General features: G+C 33.8%; 1 protein-coding gene and 1 long non-coding RNA gene across 3 annotated transcripts in view; one reads left to right on the forward strand and one right to left on the reverse strand.

Moving 5' to 3' along the window:
• Positions 1 to 301: 301 nt before the first annotated feature.
• Positions 302 to 13,060, forward strand: part of LOC119066421 (protein jim lovell) — a 131,069-nt gene continuing 118,310 nt past the window's right edge. For both annotated transcript variants that reach the window (XM_037168894.1, XM_037168895.1), the window contains exon 1: positions 302 to 396. The gene's annotated coding sequence lies outside the window, so the exon portion shown is untranslated. The remainder of the gene's footprint in view (positions 397 to 13,060) is intronic.
• The window catches only part of LOC119066424, a 99,507-nt gene continuing 91,871 nt past the window's right edge, over positions 5,425 to 13,060 (reverse strand). The window contains exon 3 of the long non-coding RNA XR_005085745.1: positions 5,425 to 5,510. This is a non-coding gene — a long non-coding RNA (uncharacterized LOC119066424). The remainder of the gene's footprint in view (positions 5,511 to 13,060) is intronic.

The raw sequence follows: 13,060 nt of genomic DNA on the forward strand, positions 1-13,060 counted from the left end.
GTAAAGACAAGCGCTAATTTTGTGTACGTGGGGAACAAAAGAAAAAGAAACAAACGAAACCCACCAAAACTAAAAACTCGTGTTGGCGCCACAGGAAAATGTTTATGTTACCACCTTCGTGATCAACTCAAGTTCTTTCAGAGCTTTGCTCCGGTCAATCATCGAACCAAACCTGTTGTACAATTTTATTGTGAAATAAGACAGACTCACATCTTCACATCTAAATATTTCAAACGCCGCCACTGCATTTATTCTTTTGACATCTGTTTGACGTATTCAGTTTTTCTTCGAGTGACAAATCTTTCGGTCACACTGGTGTTGTGCTTATTGTTCGATTTTAATACTTAGTACGATTGTGTAATTATGATCATTTACTAATATCATAGATTATCAAAGGTGAGTTCGGCTTTCTTTAAAATTAACATTTTTGATACAATACGATAACAATTCCAATAAATTAAAACAAATTAAATCCCAACTTTGACAGTTCTTTGTTTTGAAAAATTGGAATCCAATTACTTGACCAGCTGATTGGGATAGCTTTTTATTTTATTTCAATTTGTTTACTTATTTTATAAATATTAAGTTGTAAATGAAACTTGTCTGAAATTGAGCTAAATTGGAGTTCTATCAAATATTTTCCATCGTCTAATTCACCACAAAGTTCGGATAATTAGGTTAATTAGTAGAATCTGAATTTTTGATGCTCATTGATCGAATTTTCCATCGAAACATACTACTCGTAAAGATATAAGATTACCTCCATGGAATCCAGCACGTACATACCATTTTACACAAAATGCCAATATTTAATCCCAACTTCAATAACTTTAGCGGATTATATAAAATATACCGTTATATGCCTACAATAAACATAAAATGTTGATCCAATTTGAATTCTCATTTCCATGGAGCAAATTTCTATTCCTTCGATACGATAAAACTTAAGCTCACGATGAAAATTCTTGTGCATTTATTGACTGTGAATAATGCCCGTTTGTAATCCGAAAACTTTACAGTTACATGTACCTTCGGTTCGTCGGATATATGAATGGACATCTTGTGACAACATTTTCCGTTCCACTGGGAAATTATATGGCATGAAGTATTTCATATGGTAACTAAAGCGAACAACAGTGAATAATGTGCATGATTTGAATATGATTCAGTTAATTTCGGTTTTTCAGTTACATGTTGCGGTCCACAGCAACTTTACTTGTAAGAAACGATTTCTTCTTGTTTCAGCTGTTTTTATTCTAATGCGATGTGTACAAACGTAGATAATTTGTACGTCTAACACGCGTACTCATTATGGTTAGGTGAGCATGTTGGTGTAAGCTCTCTACGACAATTTTTCCAAGCATTTAGTTCAGCGCACGCATAGCAATAAACCAGGTGCATGTCAAAATAAGGGATCATTAGTAGTTCCTTGACCACAATTAATTAACCGTTGTTATTCGATGATTTGCATTCAAAAGAAAATCCTTTACTAAGCAAATACTGAAAAATATTCCTTCTAAGAAAATCCTTGAAAATCGTACAAAATTGCTCGAAAATCAAAGGATCGACAAAAAATCCTAGATAATCCTTTGCACTCAATATACACGTCTGCCCCTCGATGAAGTTCATCACTTTATGTATAGAGTCATCAGGTCATCAGGTGGTTACCTAATATGAATCTGCAAGAAACATTCGATCGTAATTATTTGGTCAAATTTTCAGTCACAGATTGTGAATCATAAGAACTGAAAATTTTAATCCATTCCAAGTATCGATGTAATGCATGTGGAATTGTAATTGTTTCAAATTGTCGGTTCTCATAATTCTCAAATTTGTACTGAGGGATTCTTCTGAAAATAGGGTCTTATTGGGTTTAAAATTCATTCACACTGAGATATGTACAGTTGAAGTTTTCAACCGTAAAAAGACTGAAACCTTACACTTTTCTTACAGAAATTTTTCGATGTACACGAAACGTACATGGTCGTGTGGGGTGTCATTAGAAAGGTAATTGCATGTACTTTCAGGGCAAAAGGGTCTTATTGGGGTTTAGAAGCATATACGACTAATTATGAGAAGTTGAAAGGTTTAAGTGCTTATATTGAATCGTAGATGCTACCAAACTTAGGTAAGCTCTACTTTCCCTGAAAGTATATGCAATTACCTTTCTAATGACACCCCATACGACCATGTACATTTCGTGAACCTCGAGAAATTTCTGTAAGAAAAGTGTAAGTTTTCGGTTTTTGATCACCTTTCACCAGCCACACAAGCTTCGAAGAATTTTTTTGAAAGTAGTTTTGGGTTCTGGGGACCAATACCAATCTAGGCACATATAAAAAATTCCAATAGAAAATGCGTTCGATTTCGGTCTTCTGTTTTTCAGAAGAATCCCTCCTGCCTTCTATAATAGTAAGAAGTGCCTTCTCAGACAGATATATAGATTTGAGATTCAAGACAGAGGGGGACCTTCAGTCGTTCAGAAGCGAAAACACAGATAAAATGTCCTTTGTTTCCTACCGCAGCCTTACTTCTTCTAATACTGGAATCTCCAATCTTCGAAAGAAAATCGTTAAGGAACTTTGCACCTGATCCCCAATGTGGAGTTCATAATGCCCAAAGGTACTACACTTGATCTTACATAAAAGAAGCAAACAAGTGGCGGTAGTCAAATGAATCTTTCATAAACGACAGTCGATCGCGATTGAAATAAAATCTGTTACTTCACTCGCCTTAACATACATTTAATAAGTTCAACCTATTAACACAGTTGTTGTTGATAGCAAATTATTTAGCCGTTTTAATCTGTTGTCTTAATTATTGTTAATTTAGCTTTAGCTACTTCATCTACTCGTAGTGCTCTTCACACAGACATTATCGTTTGAGTGTAGAATTTATCTCGACGTTTTACAAATTATATTGCAGATGAAGCGACAAATATACAAGATGATTAGCGGGTACTTGCCAAGCACAATAAATACTTTATGAATGTTTCCTTCCTTCAAATAAATAAAGCCATTGTAATGCATCATTTGCTGCTGTACTCAGTGTGGTACTAAAAGGAGAAAGAAAGGAAGAAAAAAAAAATTCAATAAAATTATTATGTCTCTTAACGTTTTATTCTCCACTTTTCTGCTCCTTACTTTTTCTTTTCTCGTATTTACATGCAAAAATAAATATTATGTTTTTAATATAAAGGGAACAGAACCCTTACACTTAACGTTCGCAAAAAAAAATATAAATTTTTTCCCACAATATTCGTATTTTTCCACTTAACAGAAAATTGAGCCAAATTTCCTGAAAGGATTTTCTGCCAACCGTACAAAGACGAGGTGTATCGCATGAAGAAGAAAAAGACTCGTACACATAGCAAAAAAAATCCAGATTATTGGTAATATGTTGAAAATTTGAATTTGATCGTCTCCTTTATATGGGCTTTACGTGTGTAATGTGCATGTGCAAATACACAAACAAACCCGAACAACTCGCTCTCTCTCTATATCCGCCTAAGCAGAAAAAAAATATTGGGGTTGCGAAAATCGCATAAATTTTTCATGTTCATGGGGTAAAATGATGTTTTTCCCATGGTTTGTTGCAAATTTATGGGTGTGTTGAGATAAAAACTACTTTTATTGTAGATTTATTGTCAAGTCACCAAACGATGGGGTAATCTTCCACAACCAGTTTATTATGTTGGATGGCATGTGTTTTGGTTTTTTTTTGTTGTTGTTGTTGCTTTTGAAGATTTGCAAATTGTTTTTCAAGTGTTTTTTTGTGATTTTTATGTGATTCATGAGGGTGCAAAGAGATACAGCCGGGAGAAGTTAATTCAATATCATAATGTTGTGATATGTGGTGATTTGATTAAGGTAAATGGATGGAACGGTAGATTATTGGTTTTTATTGAATTGGAATTCATTCGGAAAAGGGCTTATTCGGATTGTATACTTAGTGTGGAGTGGGATTAGGCACGGATATACCCAGAGCATTATCGCAATAACTAAATTTAAGAACCATTTATAAGTGACGTCATATTCTACATTTTCGTCTCTTAGATCCTATGTATTACGAGGTGTTCGGGCGTTGTCGACCTTTTCACCGTTGTCCCCACAATATTACGTGATTTATAACCTTTAACAAATGTTACACAACAAATATTTATCTAGCACAAATGTTTGAAATGCTGGCAAGCAATCGAGTTATTCGTAGGAGTAATTTTAGGAGCTGGAACTTGAAACTAGAAAACGAAATCATTGCTATACACTGACTCTATTGCATCCAACTAAAACTTTCTAAAAAGTCACCAGGCCTCAAAAATTGACTATGTTTGAATTACGTTTCATAGCGTTCATAGCGTTTCTTTGTTCGATAGGGCAAGCATACCAATTCTGGAAGAAAAATGAGTCGTTTGACACATATTGTTCTCTCATTCATAAAAATTGTTTGTGAATAAAAGAACAATAGGTGTCCCGAGGTACGCTTACCCTACCTTTATTAAAAATTTCGCACTAATCTTCCTAACGAAGAGTGCATTTACCACTCATCAGTATAAATACTCTGCAAGAAAGTAACTTCTTTTTGGTCTATGTAATTTCAGTAGATTGACACAAAATCTTCATTACTTTCAACGTACTTAAGTTTTGCAATATTACACCGAAATATCTATTTAATGTAAGTAGACGAAAATTTTTAATGAAGAGGTAGTCCGATTATAAGTCTTCTAAAAAAGTATTTTTGCCACCCTTTCCAACTGACAAAATTCGAGAAGAAAGAGGGTAGTCAGAGAACATGCACACATGAACAGTCTTAAAACTAAATCTGGTAATTCTAGTTACTCGAACAAATTTCTAGGATTAAATACAAAATCTTTTACCTATTTGGTTGTAGCAAACATTGTTCTATATAGCAAGTTAGAACTCATTATCTTGTACGCTACCAACAACACATAATTAATAGCTTCAAATTGCAATCCTTTTAAAATCCAAGAAACTTTTGAATTTCGAGGTTGTCAAAATTTGTGGGGCTAATAAGTTGTGAATTTCATTTAAACAATGCACTTTAAGCAAAAGTGCTTCTAATGAGGGCACATGATACAGATACAGATATACTGTTTAGAATGCTTGAAGTGATTAGATTTAAGTGTAAAATGTGTCATTTTCTTCAATAATTTGACCTTAATAAGTTAGCAAAAAGTCAAGAGTCTCAATAATTTCGTGTTGAAGTAGGAAAAGTCCAGGCCCTTGTGTCAATCCGCTCGCTTTAAGTTTTTCGAATTTTTTCTTTATCTCATGTGATATTCATGCGAGCCTGTGAGCTAGTATTGTTGACATTAGTGGTTAACGTTTAATGTGACACATAAACAACTGAAATGACTTAATTTTTGCTCGTCTCGTTGGTCGAGTTGGATAGGCGCTCGATTTATAAAGCAGAGGTTGCTAGTTCAAGCCCAGCTGCAGACAACACGAGCAAAAATTCTTTTACTTCCGATCTTGATGTCTAGTATGTTTCATCTAATAAAAACATGTGATTGAGCGTGAAAAACGGCGAACATTTTTTTTGGAAAATGGAAAAAAAAATTTTCCGCCCAAAAAACGGTTTTTAAAAAAATTCATTTTTTCTCTGAAAGTCTGATTCATTACCAACATTTCGAGGTACAACTTTTTTCTTCTGTTAAAGAAAATGGCGTAGATCTTCCTAAAAACTGACCTGGAAAATTCCTAAACTTTGAGTTCACCTCACACCGTCATTTCGAAACTGATTTCAATAAATGTGGGTTTTTTAGAAAGCTAAAGTCAGTGCCTTTCGAATTCTGCCCGGGCTTAACGCCGGTTCCAGGATGTTGAGATATAAAACTAGCTCACAATGTTGTGGATGCCCTTCAATACTCAAATTTGTATAACTCGTCAAAAAATTTCCTGTTTTTGCACTACCATCTTGTACTTCTTCGATCTATTTTTTTACTCTGCCGTTCCTAAAACCTGCCAGATGTATCTAGTTTGCAAACAATGATTACAATGATTTAATAAAATAATAAATGATATAAATTGAAATTTATGTTGTGGTAAAAAATGGTAAGATTGCTTGAGGAAATAAATAAAACTAGCTAGAAGAATGTCAATGCTTCCCAATCTTCCATTTCTTTCATATACCATCTGAATAACGTTGTAACTTTAATACATTTAGGTATGTACTGCAGTATACGCCAGGGCCTACTTTTTGGAAACTAATTTCTTGAATTTCTCGAAATTTCTCGAATTTTCTCGAAGTTGAGAATTTCTTGAAATTTCTCTAATTCGAGAAAATCAAGAAACTTTGAGAAATTCAAGAAATATTTCTCGAAGTTTCTTGAATTTCTCGAAGTTTCTTGAATTTCTCAAAGTTTCTTGATTTTCTCGATTTTCTCTAAAAGTTTCTAAAAAGTAGGCCCTGGTATACGCACTTGTTCATCAATCGTGTGTAAATGTAAATATTAATTAATGAGCATAAACTGAAATTTCGCTTCTCCGATGTGTTATCAACCTCGTCTCTTCTTCGCACACAATGATTACTAGCCAGAAAAATATCGGCCTAATTGGCCAAGTGTATAATAAGTGTATAATTGCAGAAGTGGCAATAAAATGCAGTCCCTTTCGCGAAAGATACTTTTATACTGAAACAACCTGAATTACTAGCACTTGACAATCAAGATTATATTTAGTTATGTATCACAGTACTACCATTTTCGTAATGGGCAGTTGCAATTAATGAAATCTTGTACTTATCTACTTAAAATTCGACGGTTTAATACCAGAAGTATTTTAAATTGTGATAACTAACTGCACAATATACATTCCATTCGTGTTAAGTACTTTCCTGATGTTACATCGTCTTCCCAGCTCTAGAACCTATAGATTCACCGTATTTTTATCTGGTTTTTTCATGTTCTTCTGCATTTATGGCATTCTTGAGGCAATTAGAGGTCAGTTTCTTACGACTGATCATATCCTTATGGGTCCTTCAACTTCTAGGTTCTAAACTTTTTCCCTAGAGATACCACGGTCAATTCTGATGAGTCTATGTATCAACTGATCGTAAAGAATAAGTTATTGTAAACTCTCTTATAGCCATCTTTGAGCAGCTGTCATGTGCTAGCCGTCTGACTTATCAACACAAGTTCTTAAATTTATTCCACAAGAAGTCATGCAAGTACAATTTGTTTTGGATCCATATTTTGTGTAATTAATTGTTGTTTATTTGCATTAATTAATTTTTATTTTATGACAACTTCACGTTCATCGTTAAACGTTTTTCTCATACATGCCACACCTTCTAATTCAATATTAATATCGAAAAAGAAAACATTTTCTTTTATCAATTAAATTATCGTGTAAATATGCACTTATAAATACGTTCCTACCAAGCAACTGAAATTAAAAGGTCGCTCTTATTACATAAAAACTATTATTTTTGTCATTAATACAGAACAAGCCTATAATGTAAGATAATTATGAGTACATATTGACCGACCCAAACGCAAACATTTCATAATTAAAAGAAAAAAAAAGTCTACATTTGTCGTGGACAAATAAATTTACATGTCACGTGTAAGGTGATGGCTTTATTTTTATGTTATTTTCGATATTATAATAGAAATTAGAAAGGTATTTCATTCGATATTGCATGTTTTCAATTCTGATGGTGTCTCATGTCAGAATATTAATCGATATTCCGAATATTTGTAATATTCACCATATTCGGTCGTTTATTGTATTTTGATATTTTTATTGCTTGGAGTGCTAATATGATCGAAATAAAATATTTATTTTCTTTAATAATAATGTTCCTGGTGTCATCTTATGGCTACTGGATTTTGACCAGCAACTTGTGATGGTAGAAATTGCGTTTGTTTATTTATTTTCGTGTCTAAAAAAAGATTCTACTACGTCGTAGTGCATCGTCTCGGGAATGTTGATATCTGATTACAGTTCCAAAATAGTTATTTAACCCCGAGTTCATAGCACTGCTTCTACCAAAAACATAGAAAATATTCGGAGGCTGATATGATAGTACCAGTAATCAGCATAACTTTGCATTTCTTCCTTGCAGACAGGAGTCATGTTTTCTTCGTGTTTCACATCTTGTCAATAAATTGAGGAAATTGTAAACAAACTATTTATTTCATTTTACATGAAGGGTTGCATCAGAAAACTTTAACATTTACATATATCATTAGCATAGCATATATAACAAATCGGTTTCTTCTTTTGATCAAAATTGTTGAGGCTACAAATCTTTTACTTCAGTATATTTAACGTGTATTTTGCTACATAACTGGACGTTAGCTAGAGCACGTCATTTACTTTCGGCTCTGTTATCGATAACAGATGAAATCGACCTATAGTTTGGGCTAACTACTGGCTCTTGTGACTGCAATTAAATAAGATTATTGTTTTGAATTGTCTATGGCGTTTCTTAGTCCTAATGATTACTGAATTCGTTTTTATTGAAGTGAAAGTTTATAAATGATGTCTGATGAACAATGTTTTTTTCTTCTATCATATGAATAAAACCGTGATAGCAATGAGGCCATGGCTATGCTATTATTATGCAACTTGAACAAATACACTCGCAATTTTTATAGATCATCATCGAAATACGGAACTTTCAGACGTAGCCTCACTTAAGTTTCGTTAAATGTTTCATTCGCTCATTAAATATGTTTAACGTGGATGGCATTTCTTAACGTCTTTGAATGATCCATATGAATCTTTCTGATTAGAACTAAAACCTCTTAAAATGCATCGGTGTTTAGCTAATATTGTAGCCTTCTTGTGTGTCTCGTATTTCATTTTTGATGACGCCTTTTCATCAGAATCCTTTTTGAAAAATGTCCTACCGCAATAACGATATGAATTTGTTGTAGCTTTAAATGAAAATTAGTTTTGGTTGTTCTATTGGTTTGACCTGCACAATTTCCTCAGAGCTCTGATCTGATACATCTCGCAATAAGAATGGACTTTTTTACCTGTCGTCTTAAGAATGACGCACAGGGGTTTAGAAGGGATTTCTTTTCTGAAATTATGTTCAAGGTTGAGATCAGATCCTAAAAACTGATCGTTCCTCGTGGGTCCATCAACCAAAAACCGTCGAATCCACTTTTTCTGACTCATAGGAATGTTGATGTCGATGTCTTAAAGTAAAATTAATTGGACAAATAAAAGGATGACGACCCATAAAGGTAGAAAACTTTTAGGCTCTCTTTTTCCGATCACCAGCCTTTATTTACTGCCATAGACATTTTAACATTTTATCATTTGTTTAACCTGTTAAAGACGGCAATCATCTGACCAGTATTATTATTGGGTCTATTACTTCCATCGGTCTAAGTATTTTTATTCTGTTGATTTCAAATCTTGTACTTCAATTTTTTTAACATTTATTTTATTATATAAATGATCATATTATCCGGAGCTTGTCATTATTTTTGTCGTCGTTTTAAGGCTCGGAACAGGTCGACCGCTGCCGACCTGAACCTGAAAATGACTCGACCTGAAGTTTCAGGTCAGGTTCAGGTTGCTCCAAAAGGAATGACCTGACCTGACCTGACCTGGTTTTCGAAAAACCTGAAATGACCCGAACAACCTGAATGACCTGATCTCTGACTGAGTGCAGTCTTGCTTCACAATTTTGAATTTGACGGGATAAGTTTGAGTAAATTTGAATAATTTGTTTTGCATCGCTGAAATTTTCGGATTAAGATGAAATGGGAATTTATTTCAAGAAAAAAAAAGAAATTTGATTTTGTCAACAAGTGACAGAATTTGTTTATGAAGTATGAGTTAAGTCGAATAGAAAATATCAATTAGCGGAATCTTGATACCCTGATTTCACCAACATTGTGTTTTCTTGTAATGACGAACGGGTCGGGGTAACAATAAGAACTCCTTTGTAGAAATCTCGCTCCACAGAAATGGGTTCAGATCGAATTGTGAGGAAATCTCTCGTCATCAAGCTTAACACAGGAAAATATTTTTGGTTTGCCTTTTTGATCCACCTAAACTTTATTTGAATGAGCCAAATCAAACATATATTAGCATTTCTCATAACATTGCATTGACGTGAAAACGTTGAAAATAGCTATAACGGCGACAAATGTAATTGGGAGGTCTAATAAACCCTCAACACTACCGTATTTTCAAAATGTTGTATAACAATAAGCTCAAACAATAAGGGCAGGAAAGAGACAAAGTCTGTAGTTGCGACTGTGTAATAAAAACGCACTCTTGTCTGAAGTATGATCAATTTTTTTGAGGCTATAATTTAAACACATTATCTACGGATAATAGCGGCCTAGTCGAAAATTGTGCTTTATTTTTGCAAATGGTTCCTGGTGGTTCCCGTGTTGAAATCGAAAAGTTATGTATGGAAAGTGTCCTTAAATTTTGATAATGAACAAGTCGTCCATACATCATTTTGTCAAAAAACTTGAAATTTAGCCACTATAAATTTGGGTCGAAAATAAATAAATTATTGACAAATTTCAAAAGGATATGTTTTAAACTGACTCACTTTTCCTTGATAATTTTATCAAATTTGCCATGTTCTGCGCACCGTTCCGTTATTTATACCGTAACTCATTTATAAATTACGAACCAAAAGATTTTCAAATAAATTTTGGTCATTTTGACTTTCCCGCTATTACCAGTAGAGACTATGTTGTTTGTATTGAGGCTATTTAATCAGATCGATTCAGGTCGGTCACGTCAGGTTCCGGTTTTTACCTGATCAACAATTCAGGTTTTCAGGTCAATCAGGTCAGATCAAAATTGAATAAACAGGTTTCAGGTCAACTCAGGTTCAGGTGACCTGCTTCAGGTTTCAGGTTGACCTGACCTGATTCCGAGCCTTAGTCGTTATCGATTAGTCACTCCGTAAAGAATAATGTTTTAAGCACAATTTGTTACCTCGTCAGTTTTGTTACAAGCATTGTAAGTACATTACAAATATAAGAGAATGGTAGCTGTTTTTGTCATCATTTTTAAAAGTAATAACAGGTAAATGATCGTCAAACATCTATACTGCAAACAAACAAATATTTTGATTACAATCAATGATGTTAACTCAACCCAAGCATAGCTGAGAATTTTTATTGCAATATTGCACACATCGAACAGGTCTCAGTGAAGACATAACTTAATTTTGACCATATTTCATCAATGAATATTTGCGATGGAAGAAAAAATTATCGGAGAAAAAAAAATATTCTTACCATCCACATAGCCTAATCAGAGTGCGGTTCACATCACGATTCTATTAGCTTTTCTCTTTCAATGAAAACTTAATTGATGCTTTTATATGCAAACATATATGCATAGTAACCTACGTCTTAGTTTGGTTATTCTGATGATAAAGTCGCGAATCGATATCAATAACTCAATATTTATTTATGCATACAAGGTGATCCAAAAGATTTGCATCGCCATCGATATACAACGAAAAGTCTCGATTGGCTGCTTTCCGTTATATTGGAATTTGGGGAATTTTTTGAAAGCTTGAGGGAATTACCTGTTACTGGTACTTCATTTTGATGAGTTGTCATTCGGTCTATTTGTAAGGAAGCGTTGGGGGAATAGAGTAGAGTATGAAAATAACATCTGATTTATGTGTGAGAGGTCTGAGTTCACAGTCCATGTACATTTCTCTATCTAACAAATGAGCCTAGGTTCAATTACCTCAACCACTGTCGGTTACACTTTCGACATCGATCGTTACTGTAGGTGCTATGCAACGAATGTCAATAATGGACAATATTCTAAAATTGTCTTAACAATTTTTGGCTGTCTTTTGGTTGCAGTCAAAAAACTGGAAAACGAATTGTTTCACTCTATAACTCTTTGCAACATGTAGATTTAACCCGCAACATTTCCTTGATACAAAGCGCAATATAGTATAAGTCGAAGCCAATCTTTCCCAATGGACTGTATAATTTTCATTTTCATGATGAGAACTTAATCTTTTATCCAGTATTTGCTATCTATGTTATGTGTACCTAGTGGAACTATTTTTCGCTTGATTGATTGTTTGCTTCGCAATAGTTCACAATTCTTTTTTTTTTCGTCTGAATAATTTTTAATAAATGTGCAAGTCTGATGGCTTTACTTACTTATAAGACGTACATTACATTCACGAATTTTATACGCTTCAATCAGACATTTTCTAATATGATTGGATCAATATAATCAATGTATACACTCTCTCTCTACGATATGATGTATAGATGCTTTTCCGTTCATATTCATCTTCTATCGTTATTTTTCATTCCGTAATACATTTTTGTCTTCGTTATTACATCGCCTGACATGATAATTGGAATTTATGTATGAATTTTGTATAATGGAAATTGTATTTCAACAGGAAAGTGTTTATCGAAAAAGTTGAAAGGATAAATTTCCTCGATGCATAACACATTTATGGCGCAATTCATTTAGATAATGGTTGACATCGAGGTTGGCAATTTTTACCGAAAATAACAAGTTTACGGTTAGTTTTTCCAACGGAATTTTCTTGACATGTTTGAAAGAAGATTACACGTTCGAAAAGTGACACAATGAAAAGTTAAGAGTTATTTCAGACTGTGTCGGTTAAAAGAATGGAACAATACTGCTGAGGGCGGTCCGATTTCATGTGTTAGACCTTACGGGTCCAGTTGCTTTAAGGCACTAAGAATTGATATTTTTTTGATTGTCTCGGATTACTGCATTTCGTATATAAGCTGTTGGACTCGTTTCAACTCTTTTTTTCATCTCACCCTTAATTCATCTGAAATGATTTTAAGTGTTGAAGGTGTTGAATGTCACTGCCGCTACTGCCAGTTCATTCAGTCGCTTTTTTTTTAGTTGGTTTTAAATTTCCTCACTGATAAAACAACATACGTCAGGTATGTATAACATACGTGTTCTACGTTAGCAGCATACGCGTTCTAAGTAAGACAGAAGTTGAGCTCTCTGCCAGCCATTTTATACATACCATACTATCATACGTATGTTGTTTTATAGGTGGTAGCAACAGCTGTCCTTTCAGC

This window comes from Bradysia coprophila, chromosome IV (genome assembly GCF_014529535.1).
Source record: "Bradysia coprophila strain Holo2 chromosome IV, BU_Bcop_v1, whole genome shotgun sequence".
NCBI lineage: Eukaryota > Metazoa > Arthropoda > Insecta > Diptera > Sciaridae > Bradysia > Bradysia coprophila.